The sequence below is a fragment of the Balaenoptera musculus genome, chromosome 9 (genome assembly GCF_009873245.2).
Source record: "Balaenoptera musculus isolate JJ_BM4_2016_0621 chromosome 9, mBalMus1.pri.v3, whole genome shotgun sequence".
Lineage (NCBI taxonomy): Eukaryota > Metazoa > Chordata > Mammalia > Artiodactyla > Balaenopteridae > Balaenoptera > Balaenoptera musculus.
In genome coordinates, this window is record NC_045793.1 from 30,146,364 (window position 1) to 30,164,749 (window position 18,386).

An 18,386-nucleotide genomic window follows, 5' to 3' on the forward strand; every position below is an offset into this window, starting at 1 on the left:
GCTTACTGGGCACTGAGGTAGCCTCTGTGGTCAGAATGTCTGGGTGTGCAAACTGCTCGTGAAAATAGCAGATCAATTCCCCTGGGTGCTACATGGGCTCATGAAGAACACCGGTAAAGGGTTGCGCAGCTTAGCACACAGAACTTGAAACCACTGCAGAAGGCTAAGTGCTGAAGTCAAGGGCATTTAAGAAGACTTGAAAGAGTGCCTACAATTGAGGTCATTGCTAAGGAAATGGATGCATCTGCTGCAGATCCTGCAGAGGGAAGCAGAAGACAAGAGCCAGGTCTCTACCAGGCGCAGTGGCAACCATGCCTACAGCACACACTACTTTCAGCAGTCCAGGAAAACATCTGAATCTCCTTTAAATTTAGAAGAAAGAAAATGAAATTTTAGGTCCAAGAAAAGTCTCTATTCTCTATAGAGATGAGCCTTTCTAGAGATGAACATTAATATGTTCATCGTTATATCAACACAGTGGTAAAATACAATTTTAAGTATTTTTTTTTCCTGAAAGAAGGGGTCCACAAAGGCAAAAGTGCCAGGACCCATGAACCTCAGGAATGCAACCGTGTGGAACAGCCCAGGTCACTCACTGTCCTTTCTAACTCCCAGCTCGTTATTCCTGTCCTGATTCCTTTATAATTCCAGAATTTCTCGGTACTATAGGTTCCTACTTCTTTTGCTGTCCTCTTTCTTCCCTCATCTCCTTCTCTATACACTTGCAGGTAAGCCCTAGAGGGGCATTGGGACCAGGAGTTTTCATGATGGTGATGACGACGATGATACTAATTCAACCTTGACCGAGCACTTGATCATGTACTAGGCTTGTGACAGAACTCTGCATTAATTATCTAGTTGAATCCTCAGACTGGTGCTATAAGATAGGTTCTATTACTAGTTCTAGTCTTGAAGATAAGAAAACTGAGGCTTAGGGGAGCTTATAAGCCTTGCACTAGGAGACACAGCCAATGAGGGCAGTTAGAAGCAGAGCCGGGACCACAGTCAGGCTTCTCTGACAGTGATTATAAGCATGAGCCTTGGAGTCCATGGCTTTTAACCACTAGGTTAGGAAAATGGCTTGAGATGCTTTGTTAAGATGCAGTTTGCCCTGATAAAATAATTTCCACAGGGAAAAGTGACTCTCATCCTATTTATAGAGCAAGAGAATATTCTGACTTTTACCAAGGAGACATTCTTTTCTACATGTTTAAAAACTAAGTGCAGTATTCGATCAAAGCATTCAGGAGCCTACTTAATTTTCACTCATTAAAGGCAGAGAGATATCATAGGAAGTCATCAGAGGTGGAAATTTACCCTTGAAGAAACTGTTCATGACACCCTTGAGAAATATCACCAAAAAAGATAGCATTTAATATAAAATCTAAATAAATATAATAAATATAAAATATAAATAAATTAATATAGATGGAAATAAATAAATTAATGTATAAATAAATCTAAAAATATAAAATACTTAGCCTAAGACTTAGTTTCCTCGTAGAAGGGGATAGGGTGGAGTAGATAATAAAAATTAGCTACATTATCTAATCTGCTTGTGAAGATTAAATAAGAGTCTGAAAGGCAGGATTTTTTTCACCTTGACGACTGTGTCACTGAAGCACTGTCAAACTGTCAGCTCTACAGCACAGCCTTCTCACTGTCATGAAGTATGCGTGAACAAAGTTTTTTTTTAAGTTTTGAAAAAATGTACTGTGGATATTTTAATAGAAACAATAAGGTAGTAAGGTGTGTTCAATAGTGAAAGCGATTAATTGGAAATTGTTCCAATTGTGTAATCAAGCATAACATTAAAAAAAAGCCTGTGCACTAGAAATCATTTTAACAATGAGTAGCAATAATAGTATTCTGGCTAAGTAGAATTCTAATATGTAAACTATTATAACCTGATTTAAATATTGGATACCAATATAGTCAGATATTGGGATATATAAACTGTCTAGTAAAATATTAGATATTAGCTCTAAAACTTTCCTCATAGGTAGACTCTCAATGGGAAGACTCTGCTATCTGATATTACTCACCAAATAAAGATTATGAAGACCTCAGAATTTTGCAGTGACTCCAGAACATTATAAAAATTATCACTGTACATGACCACAGAAACAAATTTAGTTAACTAAATTTGAACAAGTTGAATTCTCGCTTAATGAGAGTTTCTCAAAAGGTCAATTAGATTGTAAGTGTGAGGAGGGTTTTAGATTCTATGGTCCAGAGTAATGATTAAGGGGATAGATTTGCGTCAGACCCGTATTCAAATCCCACCTTTGCCACTAATTACATATGTTATGTAGAAAGCCTGGACAAGCTTTCTAACTGTTTTAACTATTCTGAAGTCTTAGTTTCTTCATATGTTAAAAAAGGGAGGGGATAAAAAAATCATCTGTTTAGGGTTGTGGAGAACACTAAGTAAGGTAGGAAGAAAAAGTGCTTCACATGATGCCTGGCACGTAATAAAAGTTCTATAAATGTTGCACGACTACTCCTCCTCCGTCTGCGGCTGCTGCTGTGCGTGTCTTCCCCTACAGCACATGGCAAATTTCTAAGAGCAGAGTGCAGAGCAGATACTTAATAAACAGTTGCTGGCTGGGAGCATTTCACTACAACACAGACTCTACTGTTGAAAAATTAAATCGCATTCCTCTGGTATAATGACGTAAACAAGGTAACTAAAAACCACTAAAATGAGTATTTCAACAATACTACAACTTTGGAATCGAACAAATTTTTATTAGGCAGTCATTGCTAAATGCTATTCTCTTATTATGGACATTTGCTAACACATTAGACAACTATCATATGAGTTGTTTTATAATTGTCCTTATGCGTTGTTGGAAATGTACAAAAAAATAAATGGGAACATTTTATAAAGCATTTCCAAATGCTATAACTGGAGTCATTCACACACCATTTAATAACTCAGCATCTAGATTGCTAATTAGTGTTTTTGTAAAATAAAGCAGCAAATGCCCGTTTTAAATGCGTAGCTAAATGCTGGACGTATCATTTTTGTAAATGGTATTTTTTCTTTCCTTGGTATTTTCCCTTTCTTTATTAATTGAAATGTATTTTAAAATGAAAGCTGCTTCTAGCAAATGGATCCATGAAATGTAGTCTCCTACGGTTTTGCCCTATGACCTTTCTGCAGATTTTATTTATGACTCTATCTGGCACAACACTTTGGAGGCAAAATGTATATGAGACCACAGATCATCTGTACAAATCAATTTCTGTGGATGCTCTATTGTTATCCATGTCAAAACTTTTTGATTTGGAAGGAGATATTAAAAGAAATATTTCCCCATATGTATTTTAATTTCCTTAGAACATAAATATATCTTCTTAATTCCTATGCATGACATATTCCAGCAATAATAACAGCTTATTACTATCTAAATCTTTCTCCCTAACAGCAAAACATCATGCTATTTATGGATAAATCAACATGAAATAGTCTAGGTATGTTACTTGACTTTTTATGTTTCATTAAGAATCATGTTTTCTGTAATTGAATGCATACTTCTGATTATAATTACATTAGACAGAAAAGATGGCAAATTAATGAGGAGAATAAAGAGCTCTCAGAGTCCTATCACTGACTACAGAAATGATTAAAAATATAACGATGAAAACAGATAAGAATAATGCTTCAACATTCAACTTTGAGGGATTACCTTTAAACTATCCATACCTCTAGTAAATCCACTACAGATTTACTAGCTTTACTAGTAGAAAGTAGAAAAGCAGGACCTCTTATTGATATACATCAGTGGTTCTCACTGATTCTCGAAGATGTCCTCTGAGGGGCTGATTTTGCCCCTCAGAGGACATCTGGCAACATCGGGAGACACTTCTGGTTACCACCCCTTGGGGAGGGGCGTACCACTGGAAATCTAGTGGATGGAGGCCAGGGGTGCCACTAAACATCCTACAGTGCACAGGACAGCTCCCCAGAATGAAGAATGATCCGGCCCCAATATCAATAATGCTGAGGTGGAGAAGCCTTGGTCCAAATCTGGTTGTTTTATATCAGTCATGTAAATTAGCCCTTTCTCCCTCACTGATAATAACTAAACTAACAGTTGCCTCTACAGCTACCATATGCAAATTCCAACTGGCGATATAATTAGAAACAGACACTAAACTCAAATAGTTAATTATGGCTAAGTAGGTACTTAAAATGTTTGATTATGTAAATAACACGGAATATATATTAACAAATTAATTAAATTATCTTACTATTCACCAAATTGTCATAGTAATTGATTTTTTAATTGACTGGTATGCCTTATATTTGCTTTCTTCTTCACTGTTAGTCTTTTGGTTAAATAGAAAAATGAATAGTTGATGTCCAGAAGGTGAGAGAATGGGGGAAGGAGAAATTAGGAAACTTGATTAACTGCAAATTGGATTCTCCTCTTTTGGTTACTTGAAGGTGGACTGTTTTTTTTTTTTTTTATTAATTTATTTATTTTTGGCTGTGTTGGGTCTTCGTTTCTGTGCGAGGGCTTTCTCTAGTTGTGGCAAGCGGGGGCCACTCTTCATCGCAGTGCGCGGGCCTCTCACTATCGCGGCCTCTCTTGTTGCGGAGCACAGGCTCCAGACGCGCAGGCTCAGTAATTGTGGCTCACGGGCCTAGTTGCTCCGCGGCATGTGGGATCCTCCCAGACCAGGGCTCGAACCCGTCTCCCCTGCACTAGCAGGCAGATTCTCAACCACTGCGCCACCAGGGAAGCCCTGGACTGTTTTTTATGTTTATTTAAAATTTAATAATGGAGTCCATTAGGCCAAAATCTAATTTGAAATGTAAGGAGGAATTATAATTTTTCCTCTTAATGAACAAATAAACTATAATTAAGGTTTAATCCATTTCCTTTTAGCTTGCCAGGTATAGGCTTTGGGGAATCACATACATGTATAACAGTCTATCATTTAATGTGCAGTAGTTCAACTCTGGATTTCAACCTTAAAAATATAACGAAGGCACTATAATTGTTGGAAAAAAAAGAAAAAGAACAATTTGGAAGGCCAAAAATTTGATAGAAGATTAGAAATGTTATCCCTCACTTTTTGTATTCTACACTTCATCATAGCATCAGTTTGCCATGAAACCTAAAGACTCTAATAAGATTAAGCATAAAAGATAAATAAGGGAAAGGTCTCTGATTCGAATTCTAACTGGAGCCCATGGTGAGAAAATCCTACCTCTGCTATTGACTCCTCCCAGTTCCCGAGGCCTCTCATGCCTAGTTAAGTGTCTAAAACAATCCACATTTTTCATTCATTATCTTTTCACTCATTTTACAGTTTCTAAAAGGAAGGCTAAAAATTAGTAGTACTTATTAGACACTTTTCCATTTTATATACTAGAGTACTTCTAATGGACCACCCATATAAACTTTAAATTAAGACCTTCTGGAAAGGATTCTTATAAATGACTGAATACTTTTCTGCAATCATCTGTAGGATATATCCCACAAGAATTTTCTAATATTTTTCTTGATATTATAGTAACACATTCCTAATATAACCTATTGCCTAAGTTAATTGCATGATAATTAACTTCTTTCTGATCAATATATTTGAGAAGGGAGGCATGTCTTGGAATATATTACATACTTCCCCACTAATGGATTTTTCTTATATTATTGAGGTATAATTTATATTTAGTATACATAATTTATATATAGCCAAACATACTTACAAGTATTATACACAGTTAATTGCACAAATCTGAAGTGCACAATTAATTAAATTTTTATACATCTATATACCACCTGGTTATATATGTAACCACCACCCAGATTAAGATATAGGACATTTGCCCAAAAAGTTTCCTCATGCTTAGAAGCTCCCACACCTTCTAGGTAACCACTATTTTGATTTCTATCACCATAGATTAGTTTTGACTGCTCTTAAGCTTCATATAAATGAATTATAGTACATCTTTTTATGTCTGGCTTCTTTTTCTCGACATAATGTTTTGGAGATTTACCCATGTTTGTGTATCAATAGTTAATTTATTTTTAAATGTCTCAACAGTATTACATTGAATTTGTTTATCTCTTTTCTTATTGAACTTTTTCCAGCTTTTAGATTTTATAAGCAGCTTTTAGATTTTATACAACTGATATGAAGATTTCTTGTGCTTAAATGAAAAGAGCTATCAAGCCATGAAAAGATGTGGAGGAAACTTAAATGCATCACTAAGTGAAAGAAGCCAACCTGAGAAGCTACATACTGTATGATCCCAACTGTATGACATTCTAAAACAGCTAAAGCTATGGAGACAATGAAAACAAATCAGTAGCTGCCAGGGGTTGGCAGGCAGTGGGAGAGATGAATAGGTGGAGCACAGAAGATTTTCAGGGCAGTGAAAATACTTTGTATGATTTTATAATGTTGGATCCATGTCATTATACATTTGTCCCAACCCATAGAATGTATAACACAAGGAGTAAACCCTAAGGTAACTACGGACTTTGGGTGATTATGATGTGCCAATGTAGGTTCATCCCCGGTAAAAAATGTACCATTCTGATGAGTGATGTTGATAATGAGAGGCTAGGTATATGTGGGGCTGGGTGTATATGGGTAATCTCTGTACCTTCTTCTCATTTATTGTAAACTTAAAACTGCTCTAAAAAATAAAATGCTTTAAAAGTTAAAAAAAAAAAAGATTTCTTGGATATATCTTTTGATGGACCTATGACTTCGTTTATCTTGCGTACGCAGTTAGCAGGATTGCTGTGTCATAGGATGTTAGTTTTATGTTAGCTATACTAATACTGGCAACTTTTCCCAAAATGGGCAAACATTTGACACTTCCCCCAGCAGCGCATGAATGAAAGCTTGCTCCACGTCCTCTCCAACACTTTGTATTGTCAGTCCTTTTAGTGTTTTTCATTGTGGTGGGTTGGTAGTGGTATCTCATTGTCATTTTAACTTGCATTTCCCTGATGGTTGATGGAATTGAGCATCTTTTCATATGCTTCTTGGCCATTGGGTTATCTTCTTCTTGTAAAGTAAGTGCCTTTCCATCTCAGCCTCATAATTTTCTGGCAACTTTTCTTGACCATTTTTTCCCTAGTTCACAGGGAGTTGCAAACTCTAAAAAAAATATCAGATGGCACCAACAGACCAAAGGGTCACCCAGCAGTCCGGCTGCCAGGCTTTTGCCCTCACTCATCCCACCTAAGGATCCCTGGTTTGTGTGAAGGGGGCTTCTCCCCACCATCCTCCAAAGGGCGGTTCTTCCTGCCAGCAGACTAGGCCAATACCACTCTCTGGAGGACAGTAGCACCTGCTTCGCTAGTTTATTCCTTCTCTTTGGGCTCAGGAGGAAGGTTCCTGCCAATGTTAGTGGAGCCTAAAGCATACTTGACTAGACAACTGGAATCAGGCAATCGGGGACGGCAAGCTCCAGGGGTCTGGATCCTCACTGGAGTCCATAGGGGCAGGTCCGCTCCTCAGTGGAAGACGTGGCGGCCTGCAGTTGCAGAGCCCAGAGCCGAGCAGGCAGGCACTGGCAAGGACTGGGGCCACTCCTCTTCCTGCAGGTCCCACACCCCAACCCCACCAAGCCAGCCCACCCTGGCACAAGGCCACCTCAGCAGCAGTGTACTTTAATCACAGGACTTTGCAATACACCAAGGGTCAATGAGACTTATTTTATTAACGTCAAGGAAACTTAAAAATCATCTAATCCAGTTCCTCATCTGTTCCTTGAGAGATGGATTTCCAATTGATGCTTGAATATTTCCTGGCACAGAAAAGTCCCCACCTGTGAGGGAGCCAGGAGGCAACGTGATACAACATGGACTTTGGAACTAGGCACAACTGGATCTGAATCCAAGCCTTGCCACTCACTAGCTATGTGACCTTGGGCAATTTCTTTAACCCCTCTGATCTCTGGAGTTTCTCCTCTGAAACCGAGGGCTAAGAGCAGAATTCAATCTATAAGGATGCTGTAAGGATTAAAGAGACTATAACTAAATCTAAAGCATTTACGACAGAGCCTGGCACATAGTAAATGATAGTCAATAATACCTATTTGGGAGCAGTTTTGACCTTTAAAGAACTCTTTTTTATACAACTTGGATCAAAACTCCTACACCTAAATCCAAGTTACAGCTTCTGGCGTGACATCAAATAAACTCATTTTAGTTTCCAGTGGAAGGGACAGCCCCAGACAGTGTCACAGGATTGGGAAGCACGTCTGGGGAAGGGTAAATAAGCCAGGTTAGCAGAAGCATAAAATACACTGACAAACAATGAGACATGAGGCTGAAAACACATATGGACCAACATGAGAGAAGTGAATGACCATCAGAGGGAGAGCTTGGAGCATTTTTGGCAAAGCCTATGACAGAGTGCGCTTTAAGTTGATCAAGATCAAGCTTGCAAAACTGAACTGGAAAAGAGTCAGACAGATACAGGGAAACAAAGCTGGGGATTATTTTAGTATTTGAGTCAACAAGTAACAAGAACTGAACCAGAATAGTGTCATAAGAAGGACAAAGAAAGGATAAATCAGAGACAAGTGGGCAAATCCTGCAGATTCCACCTCTGCAACGTCCCTTTCTACTCATGGTATCATCTCCATTCCTACTGACACCTCTCTAGATATTTATCATGTATATAATTACAATTAAATGTACAAAGGTCTCTTCAAATGACAGCCAGGTAGGAATATATATTCCTGAAATGAATGTCAGTGTTAAAAGATCCAGCATAAGGATTTTACACTTTTATGAACACTTAGAAATTTAAAAAATTTTAAATGGGTTTTGCATATAGCAAAATAATGAATGAGTCATTTACCATGTTTAAGTTTAGAGTGGAAACAAAATATACAGCTATGCCAATAACTGTGGGTAACAATTACATTTCAAAAGATACAGCAAAAATTCAATAGCACAAACCTAACATGAAAAGTGAAAAGTAAAAATACATTCTTTCATGCCTTGATGTAGAAATTTTGCGTTACTTTGTAACTTTCATTATATATTTACTCCATATAAAAGTCAAGTTTACTGACCAGTAAAAAGGTAGTTACCCATAGAGACTTTTAAAAAATAAAATGTACATTAAAATTAAATTTATGGTGCTTTTTGAAGTAAAAATAATTGTTGTTGGTAACCATAAATATTCTGGAAAAAATCATTCATACTCTTAGCTTTCCCTCAAAGATGATTTATTTTAAGAGTTAGTTTCTATATAAAATATTAGAGTCAGAAAAAGAAAAATGGAAAAACAGTCACACACTAAAGGTGAGAATATTTAGTATGGAAATAACTACACACACACTGCATACACACACTTAGACAAAAACACACCTCCCTCTAGGTTTTGGTTCCCTCCCTCATGAACATTTTTGGTGTGGCTCTATAATTTGTTTTCCAGCTTGGAAAAAGACTGAGGTATAGCAACCCTAAGAAAGCAAACTGAAAAGTGGATAACTGAGAGGAACATAATCTTGAAGTCTTCTCCATAGTCTAGACCCCTGTTTCCCCAACTGTGTTCCACAGAAGAATATCAACAGGTAGTCCATTAAAAAGATGTCAAATAAGTTTGGAAATGCTGGACACTACATATTCTTCTTTTGAAAGCCCACCATTTAAATAAGTATCTGAAACATTCAAAGAAGTCCTACAGTAAAGAAACCTACTTAATTTTGTTTAATCCATTGCTTCATAACCATACAACACTACTCTTTGCTATCTTTTTCTTTTAACATCTTTATTGGAGTATAATTGCTTTACAATTGTGTGTTAGTTTCTGATTTATAACAAAGTGAATCAGCTATACGTATACATATATCCCCAGATCCCCTCCCTCTTGTGTCTCCCTCCCACCCTCCCTATCCCACCCCTCTAGGTGGTCACAAAGCACCAAGCTGATCTCCCTGTGCTATGCAGCTGCTTCCCACTAGCTATCTACTTTACATTTGGTAGTGTATATATGTCCATGCCACTCTTTCACTTTGTCCCAGCTTACCCTTCCCCCTCCCCATGTCCTCAAGTCCATTCTCTACCTCTGCATCTTTATTCATGTTCTGCCCCTAGGTTCTTCAGAACCTTTTTTTATTTTTTAGATTCCATATATATGTGTTAGCATACAGTATTGGTTTTCCTCTTTCTGACTTACTTCACTCTGTATGACAGTCTCTAGGTCCATCCACCTCATTACAAATAACTCAATTTCGTTTACTTTTATGGCTAAGTAATATTCCATTGTATATATGTGCCACATCTTCTTTATCCATTCATCTGTTGATAGACACTTAGGTTGCTTCCATGTCCTGGCTATTGTAAATAGTGCTGCAATGAACATTGTGGTACATGACTCTTTTTGAATTATGGTTTTCTCAGGGTATATGCCCAGTAGTGGGATTGCTGGGTCATATGGTAGTTCTATTTTTAGTTTTTAAGGAACCTCCATACTGTTCTCCATAGAGGCTGTATCAATTTACATTCCCACCAACAGTGCAAGAGGGTTCCCTTTTCTCCACACCCTCTCCAGTATTGTTTGTAGATTTTTTGATGATGGTCATTCTGACTGGTGTGAGGTGATACCTCATTGTAGTTTTGATTTGCATTTCTCTAATGATTAATGATGTTGAGCATTCTTTCACGTGTTTCTTGGCTATCTGTATATCATCTTTGGAGAAATGTCTATTTAGGTCTTCTGCCCATTTTTGGATTCGGTTGTTTGTTTTTTGGATATTGAGCTGCATGAGCTGCTTGTAAATTTTGGAGATTACTCCTTTGTCAGTTGCTTCATTTGCAAATATTTTCTCCCATTCTGAGGGATGTCTTTTTGTCTTGTTTATGGTTTCTTTTGCTGTCCAAAAGCTTTTAAGTTTCATTAGATCCCATTTGTTTATTTTTGTTTTTATTTCCATTTCCCTAGAAGGTGGGTCGAAAAGGATCTTGCTGTGATTTATGCCATAGAGTGTTCTGCCTATGTTTTCCTCTAAGAGTTTTATAATGTCTGGCCTTACATTTAGGTCTTTAATCCATTTTGAGTTTATTTTTCTGTATGGTGCTAGGGAGTGTTCTAATTTCATTCTTTTAGATGTAGTTGTCCAGTTTTCCCAGCACCACTTATTGAAGAGGCTGTCTTTTCTCCATTGTATATTTTTGCATCCTTTATCAAAAATAAGGTGACCATGTGTGCATGGGTTTATCTCTGGGCTTTCTATTATGTTCCATTGATCTATGTTTCTGTTTTTGTGCCAGTACCATACTGTCTTGATTACTGTAGCTTTGTAGTATAGTCTGAAGTCCGTGATCCTGATTCCTGCAGCTCTGTTTTTCTTTCTCAAGATTGCTTTGGCTATTCAGGGTCTTTTGTGTTTCCATACAAATTGTGAAATTTTTTGTTCCATTTCTGTGAAAAATGCCATTGATAGTTTGATAGGGATTGCCTTGAATCTGTAGATTGCTTTGGGGAGTATAGTCATTTTCACAATGTTGATTCTTCCAATCCAAGATAATGGTATATCTCTCTATCTGTTTGTATCATCTTTAATTTTTTTCATCAGTGTCTTATAGTTTTCTGCATACAGGTCTTTTGTCTCCTTAGGTAGGTTTATTCCTAGCTAGTTTATTCTTTTTGTTGCAATAGTAAATGGGAGTGTTTCCTTAATTTCTCTTTCAGATTTTTCATCATTAGTGTATAGGAATGCAAGAGATTTCAGTGCATTAATTTTGTATCCTGCTACTTACCAAATTCATTGATTAGCTCTAGTAGTTTTCTGGTAGAGCCTTTAAGATTCTCTATGTACAGTATCATGTCATCTGCAAACAGTGACAGTTTTACTTCTTCTTTTCCAGTTTGGATTCCTTTTATTTCTTTTTCTTCTCTGATCACTGAGGCTAAAACTTCCAACACTATGTTGATTAACAGTGGTGCGAGTGGACAACCTTGTTTTGTTCCTGATCTTAGTGGAAATGGTTTCAGTTTTTCACCATTGAGAACGATGTTGGCTGTGGGTTTGTCATATATGGCCTGTAGTATGTTGAGGTAGGTTCCCTCTATGCCTACTTTCTGGAGGGTTTTTATCATAAATATGTGTTGAATTTTGTCGAAAGCTTTTTCTGCATCTATTGAGATGATCATATGGTTCTTCTCTTTCAACTTGCTAATACGGTTTATCATATTGATTGATTTCCATGTATTGAAGAATCCTTGCATTCCTGGGATAAACCCCACTTGATCATGGTGTATGATCCTTTTAATGTGCTGTTGGATTCTGTTTGCTAATATTTTGTTGAGGATTTTTGCATCTATGTTCATCAGTAATATTGGCCTGTATTTTCTTTCTTTCTGACATCTTTGTCTAGTTTTGGTATCAGGGTGATGGTGGCCTTGTAGATTGAGTTTGGGAGTCTTCCTCCCTCTGCTATATTTTGTAAGAGTTTGAGAAGGATAGGTGTTAGCTCTTCTCTAAATGTTTGATAGAATTTGCCTGTGAAGCCATCTGGTCCTGGGTTTTTGTTTGTTGGAGGATTTTTAATCACAGTCTCAATTTCAGTGCTTGTGATTGGTCTGTTTATATTTTCTATTTCTTCCTGGTTCAGTCTTGGAAGGTGGTGCTTTTCTAAGAATTTGTCCATTTCTTCCAGGTTGTCCATTTTATTGGCACAGAATTGTTTGTAGAAGTCTCATGATCCTTTGCATTTCTGCAGTGTCAGTTGTTACTTTTCCTTTTTAATTTCTAATTCTATTGATTTGAGTCTTCTCCCTTTTTTTCTTGATGAGTCTGGCTAATGGTTTATCAATTGTGTTTATCTTCTCAAAGAAACAGCTTTATTTTTACTGATCTTTGCTATCATTTCCTTCATTTCTTTTTCATTTATTTCTGATCTGATCTTTATGATTTCTTTTCTTCTGCTAACTTTGGGGTTTTTTTGTTCTTCTTTCTCTAATTGCTTTAGGTGTAAGGTTAGGTTGTTTATTTGAGATGTTTCTTGTTTCTTGAGGTAGGATTGCATTGCTATAGAACTGCTTTTGCTGCATCCCGTAGGTTTTGGGTCATTGTGTTTTCATTGTCATTTGTTTCTAGGTATGTTTTTATTTCCTCTTTGATTTCTTCAGTGATCTCTTGGTTATGAAGTAGTGTACTGTTTAGCTTCCACGTGTTTGTAGTTTTTACATTTTTTTTCCCTGTAATTGATATCTCGTCTCAGCATTGTGGTTGGAAAAGATAACTGATATGATTTCAATTTTCTTAAGTTTACCAAGGCTTGATTTGTGACCCAAGATATGATCTATCCTGGAGAATGTTCCATGAGCACTTGAGAAGAAAGTGTATTCTGTTGTTTCTGGATGGAATGTGCTATAAATATCAATTAAGTCCATCTTATTTAATGTATCATTTAAAGCTTGTGTTTCCTTATTTATTTTCATTTTGGATGATCTGTCCATTGGTGAAAGTGGGCTGTTAAAGTCCCCTACTATGATTGTGTTACTGTCGATTTCCCCTTTTATGGCTGTTAGCATTTGCCTTATGTATTGAGGTGCTCCTATGTTGGGTGCATAAATACTTACAATTGTTATATCTTCTTCGTGGATTGATTCCTTGCTCATTATGTAGTGTCCTTCTTTGTCTCCTGTAATAGTCTTTATTTTAAAGTCTATTTTGTCTAATATAAGAATTGCTACTCCAGCTTTCTTTTGTTTTACATTTGCATGGAATATCTTTTTCCATCCCTTCACTTTGTCTGTATGTGTCCCTCGGTCTGAAATGGGTCGGTTGGAGACAGCATGTATACGGGTCTTGTTTTTGTATCCATTCAGCCAGTCTGTGTCTTTTGGTTGGAGCATTTAATCCATTTACATGTAAGGTAATTATCGATATGTATGTTCTTATTACCTATTACCTATTCCTATTTTCTTAATTGTTTTGGGTTTGTTATTGTAGGTCTTTTCTTTCTCTTGTGTTTCCTGCCTCGAGAAGTTCCTTTAACCTTTGTTGTAAAGCTGGTTTGGTGGTGCTGAATACTCTTAGCTTTTGCTTGTCTGTAAGGGTTTTAATTTCTCCGTGGAATCTGAATGAGATCTTTGCTGGGGAGAATAATCTTGGTTGTAACCTTTTCCCTTTCATCAATTTAAATATGTCCTGCCACTACCTTCTGGCTTGCAGAGTTTCTGCTGAAAGATCAGCTGTTAACTTTATGGGGATTCCCTTGTATGTTATTTGTTGCTTTTCCCTTGCTGCTTTTAATATTATTTCTTTGTACTTAATTTTTGATAGTTTGATTAATATGTGTCTTGGCGTTTTCTCCTTGGATTTATCCAGTATGGGACTCTCTGCGCTTCCTGGACTTGATTAACTATTTCCTTTCCCATATTAGGGAAGTTTTCAACTATAATCTCTTCAAATATTTTCTCAGTCCCTTTCTTTTTCTCTTCTTCTTCTGGGACCCCTACAATTAGAACGTTGGTGCGTTTAATGCTGTCCCAGAGGTCTCTGAGACTATCCTCAATTCCTTTCATTCTTTTTTCTTTATTCTGATCTGCAGTAGTTATTTCCACTATTTTATCTTCCAGGTCACTTATCCGTTCTTCTGCCTCAGTTATTCTGCTATTGATTCATTCTAGAGAATTTCTAATTTCATTTATTGTGTTGTTCATCACTGTTCGCTTGCTCTTTAGTTCTTCTAGGTCCTTGTTAAACGTTTCTTGTATTTTCTACATTCTATTTCCAAGATTTTTGATCATCTTTACTATCATTACTCTGAATTCTCTTTCACGTAGACTGCGTATTTTCTCTTCATTTGTTTGGTCTGGTGGAGTTTTACCTTGCTCCTTCATCTGCTGTGTGTTTCTCTGTCTTCTCATTTGGCTTAACTTGCTGTGTTTGGGGTCTCCTTTTCGCAGGCTGCAAGTTTGTAGTTCCTGTTGTTTTTGGTGTCTGCTCCCAGTGGGTAAGGTTGGTTCAGTGGCTTGTGTAGGCTTCCTGGTGGAGGGGACTGATGCCTGTGTTCTGGTGGATGAGGCTGGATCTTGTCTTTCTGGTGGGCATGACCGCATCCGGTGGTGTGTTTTGGGGTGTCTGTGACCTTATTATGATTTTAGGCAGCCTCTCTGCTAATGGGTGGGGTCGTGTTCCTGTCTTGCTAGTTGTTTGGCATAGGGTGTCCAGCACTGTAGCTTGCTGGTCGTTGAGTGTAGCTGGGTCTTTGCATTGAGATGGAGATCTCTGGGAGAGCTTTTGCCATTTGATATTACATGGAACTGGGAGGCCTCTGGTGAACCAATGTCCTGAACTCAGCTCTCCCACCTCAGAGGCACGAGCCTGACACCTGGTTGGAGCACCAGGACCCTGTCAGCCACACAGCTCAGAAGAAAAGGGAGAAAAAAAGAAGGAAAGAAAGAAAAAATAAAATAAAATAAAGTTATTAAAATAAAAAATTAGTAAAAATTTAAAAAATTAAAAAGTAATAAAAAAAGAAAAAAAAAAGGAAAGAAGAGAGCAACCAAACCAAAAAACAAATCCACCAATAACAAGCGCTTAAAACTGTATTAAAAAAAACAAAAACAAAAAACGGACAGATAGATCCTAGGTCAAATGGTAAAAGCAAAGCTATACAGACAAAATCACACAAAGTAGCATACACATTCAAACTCACAAAAAGAGAAAAAGGAAAAAAAAAAAAATATATATATATATAAAGAAAAAAAGGAAGAGAGCAACAAAATCAATAAACAAATCTACCAATGATAATAAACTCTAAATACTAAACTAAGATAAACATAAAACCAGAAACCAGTCAGTCGCATACAGCAAACCCCAAGTCTACAGCTGCTCCCAAAGTCCACTGCCTCAATTTTAGGATGATTTGTTGTCTATTCAGGTATTCCACAGATGCAGGGTACATCAAGTTGATTGTGGAGATTTAATCCGCTGCTCCTGAGGCTGCTGGGAGAGTTTTCCCTTTCTCTTCTTTGTTCGCACAGCTCCCGGGGTTCAGCTTTGGATTTGGACCCGCCTCTGCATGTAGGTCGCCTGAGGGCGTCTGTTCTTCGCTCAGACAGGACGGGGTTAAAGGAGCAGCTGATTCGGGGGCTCTGGCTCACTCAGGCCAGGGGGAGGGAGGGGTACGGATGCGGGGCAAGCCTGCGGCGGCAGAGGCCAGCGTGACGTTGCACCAGCCTGAGGCACACTGTGCATTCTCCCGGGGAAGTTGTCCCTGGATCACAGGACCCCGGCAGTGGCGGGCTGCACAGGCTCCCAGGAGGGGAGGTGTGGAGAGTGACCTGTGCTTGTACACAGGCTTCTTGGTGGCTGCAGCAGCAGCCTTAGCGTCTCATGCCCGTCTCTGTGGTCCGCGCTGATAGCCGCGGCTCGTGCCCGTCTCTGGAGCTCGTTTAGGCGGTGCTCTGAATCCCCTCTCCTCGCGCACCCGAAACAATGGTCTCTTGCCTCTTAGGCATGTCCAGACTTTTTCCTGGACTCCCTCCCAGCTAGCTGTGGCGCACTAGCCCCTTCAGGCTCTGTTCACACAGCCAACCCCAGTCCTCTCCCTGGGATCCGACCTCTGAAGCCCGAGCCTCAGCTCCCAGCCCCCGCCCGCCCCGGCAGGTGAGCAGACAAGCCTCTCGGGCTGGTGAGTGCTGGTCGGCACTGATCCTCTGTGCGGGAATCTCTCCACTTTGCCCTCCGCACCCCTGTGGCTGCGCTCTCCTCCGTGGCTCCGAAGCTCCCCCCTCCGCCACCGTCAGTCTCTGCCCGCGAAGGGGCTTCCTAGTGTGTGGAAACCTTTCCTCCTTCACAGCTCCCTCCCACTGGTGCAGGTCCCGTCCCTATTCTTTTTTTTTTTTTTAATTTTATAGCTACTTTATTTATTTATTTATTTATTTTTGGCTGTGTTGGGTCTTCGGTTCGTGCGAGGGCTTTCTCTAGTTGCGGCAAGTGGGGGCCACTCTTCATCGCGGTGCGGGGACTGCTCTTCATCGCGGTGTGCGGGCCTTTCACTATCGCGGCCCCTCCCGTTGTGGGGCACAGGCTCCAGACGCGCAGGCTCAGTAGTTGTGGCGCACGGGCCCAGCTGCTCCGTGGCATGTGGGATCTTCCCAGACCAGGGCTCGAACCCGTGTCCCCTGCATTAGCAGGCAGACTCTCAACCACTGCGCCACCAGGGAAGCCCCCGTCCCTATTCTTTTGTCTCTGTTTTTTCTTTTTTCTTTTGCCCTACCCAGGTACGTGGGGAGTTTCTTGCCTTTTGGGAGGTCTGAGGTCTTCTGCCAGCATTCAGTAGGTGTTCTGTAGGAGTTGTTCCACATGTAGATGTATTTCTGATGTATTTGTGGGGAGGAAGGTGATCTCCACGTCTTCCTCCTCCGCCATATTGAAGGTCTCCCCCTCCTATCTTTTTTTTAAGTACACCTACTAATATCTTTAAGAATAATGGTTCTGTCCTGCTTTAGACCAATCTATACACCACTGTGAAATTCCCTTTGAGTTGGTGGTAGTTCATAAATCACAGGTGTATATTTTCTTGAAAAATAAAAATCTCAGCAATGAGTACCCTTACAAAATAGTGTTAAATTCTTGAGAAGAGATGAGATTGTGGTGGTGGTGCATAGAGGGGAGAGAACACTCTATATGGCCACTACATTTAAGAAAACATGGTATCCATCCTACTCACTGAGGCCCAGTCAGCCATTTCTCTTTTTTATTAACCGTCTGTGGTTCATGCTCCCACTAGCATATCAATCACTGAGACACGACATAGGTGCAATTATTCTGTCTAAGTGGATTAGTAGATATGGTAAGAGTATCAATTACTACTTCCCTGGAATCACTTGTAGCCAGGGTGTATGATGTAGGCAAATATAGAAGGTTATACACAGACTCCTAAAAAATGAAAACACAGAAGAAAGAACCACCAAATAAGACAAAGTCTCTGGGTAATGTTCACCCTCCTCCAAAATCACCAGGGCTACAGAATGGTATGTGTTGCTCACTGGAGCAACTACAAACTTTAGAAATGATGAAGGTACAAGAAGTGAAGGCGAAATGTATCTACCCAAGGAAATTTAATTTCGTTCATCTGGTATCCCTTTTGTAAAATAGTTTCATAAATTTTCCTCTTATTCTTTAAAACAAACTCCACTGAATCTAGTTTAAAATTTCAAAGTAGTTCCAGGGACAAATCCAAGAAACACAGCACAATTGAAACAGGAAATGTAAAAGCAATTTCATAACTAAGTGCGAGTACTCAGACATTTTTTTCAATATTAACCACAATAAATCCACTGCACACTATAAGTGCAGGGAATAGCCACCACACTTAAAAGAAAATCACTCACAAAAAGGTATCTTAGATACCTGGCTGGTACTCTTTTTTGAA

General features: G+C 38.8%; 1 protein-coding gene across 1 annotated transcript in view; it reads right to left on the reverse strand.

The window, feature by feature from the left end:
* Positions 1-18,386, reverse strand: part of CPED1 (cadherin like and PC-esterase domain containing 1) — a 292,803-nt gene that overhangs the window by 132,267 nt on the left and 142,150 nt on the right. The gene's annotated exons all lie outside the window — the stretch shown is intronic.